This window comes from Suricata suricatta, chromosome 12, assembly GCF_006229205.1.
Source record: "Suricata suricatta isolate VVHF042 chromosome 12, meerkat_22Aug2017_6uvM2_HiC, whole genome shotgun sequence".
Classification (NCBI taxonomy): domain Eukaryota; kingdom Metazoa; phylum Chordata; class Mammalia; order Carnivora; family Herpestidae; genus Suricata; species Suricata suricatta.
This window is the reverse complement of record NC_043711.1, coordinates 13744876-13746926: the sequence shown is the minus strand read 5'-3', so window position 1 is coordinate 13746926 and position 2051 is coordinate 13744876.

Genomic DNA, 2051 nt, shown 5'->3' with positions numbered 1-2051 from the left:
GCGAGGCAGCCTGGGAAGGGGGGGCGGGGGATGCGGAGAACGGGCGGGGGAGCTGCGCTGCGGCACCGTCGGGGAGCGAGTGGGGTGGGGCAGGTGGACCGTGACCCCCCGCCATCTGTTCCATCTGGGGGGTGCCACGACACCTCGCTCCTATGCACCAGCTAGAGGATCTCTGCTAGCGCGATGGGGCCAGAAGGAAACGAGTTGGGTGATGGGATGGGGTGTCTATTCGCCAGGGGATTCAGCGAGGGCCTCCCCGAGGAGCTAAGTTTGAGCTGACCAAGTGGGGAGGGCAACCCAGCCAAAAGTAACTGAGTGCCCTGAGGCGGGTAGGGGAGTGTTGGAAGAGGCATAGGAGAGTGGTGGTGCTGAACCCAGAGAGTGGAGATGGAGGGACATGAGGATCACAAGACTGGGTCAGTGAAGGCCTTGGGAAAGTCTGTGGCATCCAGTCCTTTGCCACCCAAGTGAGGAGTGGTAACTTTGTAATTGGTTTGCCTCTTGTAGGAAGCCTTTCCAGGCCCTTCAGCGTTCCCCCAGCCACGCCCCCTTCTAGCCCAGCCCTAATCCACAGGCTTGGGGGATCTAGCACTCTCTCCCCCAGACTGGGGAGCCCCTCGGCTCAGAGGTGCATGTAGGTGCGGGGTGTGGTGCTGCTAAAATTCCTAATTTTTGTGGAAAAACTTGGGGGCAAGCAGGGACACTTCCGACTTCCATAACGGCCACACTCCAAGGTAACAGATTGAAACCCCCTGTATCTCGGTGTAAGAGGTCTCCCTAGCTTCCTCTCTGGGCGCCTCTCTACGCTTAGGTCCCCTGCAGAGATGACCCCTCCATCCCTCCCTAGCATGCCCGGTGCAGGTGCCTGCCGAGGTCGCGCCGCCACCAGCTTGGCTTCCATCTACGCTCCGCCCCCACAGACGGCTGGCAGCCACGCGGGGTCGGCGGGTCAGAGGCCGCCACAGGTTCCGGCCGAGGAGGAAGGGACCCGGAGGGGCCCGGCGCACCCCCTCCCCTGGCCGGCCGCGGCGCTTTCATCTTCGCGGCCTCGGCGGGCCCCCACGTGGCTTAATCAGGCGCGGCTGTGCCTGGCGGACCCTGAACATCTGGATCCCGGCGCGGCCCCTCCCCCGCCCCGCCCCTCCTGGGCTACGCCGCGGCGACCCCGCGGCAAGGGCCTCTAGCCCGCGGTTTTCGCGAAAGCGAGGGAACCCCGGGTCTAAACCCCGCGCTTTAGGGCCTGTGCCTTGGGAAACAGCCACTGGTTAAGACCAATGCTGTCCCCCACTTCACAGGTGGGAAACTTAGGCCCCAGGACCCCTCGGCAGAGCTAGGATTCAAGCCCACACATGTCAATTCCAGAGCCCCGCGCGCTTAAGCCTTCCGCAGTTACTGCACTTCATTCATTGCCAACAAAGCCCTTCCCAGGTGTGTTCTTGCAACAACCCTATAAGGAAGTACCCAGAGCGTTGTCCAATCTACAGATGAGGAAACTGAGGCTCAGGGTGGGAAAAGGGGTGGGCCCAGATACAAGCGAGAGAAACAAAAAGGCGCGGCCCGAGTTTGGGGGCATCAGGCATAAGACGCGTCACCTAAAGAGCAACAGGAAAGAAGGACTCCCCGCGTCCTTTTGGGCAAGGGGAAACTGAGGCTGGAGAGGTTGGGGAGCTGGCCTAGGTTGCCAGAGAAGAACGAGAGGGCTTGGTCGCTGCCCACCACCCCCCTTCCGCTCTACGAGGCCGCTGGGGGCGGGAGCGGAAGGAGGACTTGACCCAGGCCCCCCAGGTGAGCCCCCGCGCCCCTCCTGCCATTCCCGAGGGAGCAGGTCCAGGTGAGGGGCGGGAGGGCCGGCGGGCGGCCGGGGTCGGGTTTCAGGAAATCCGCCGACATTCCTTCGGGGCTTAAGAGGGAAAGTTGACTCGGCGCCGCCCCTCGCCCCCCCCACTTCCTACCCCCCGGGGCGGCCCGGCCGGGGGCGGCAGGCGCGGGGCGCTGCGGCCGGCCTGGGCGTGAATCAGCGGCGGGCCGGTCGTCCGGGAAGCGGCGGCCGA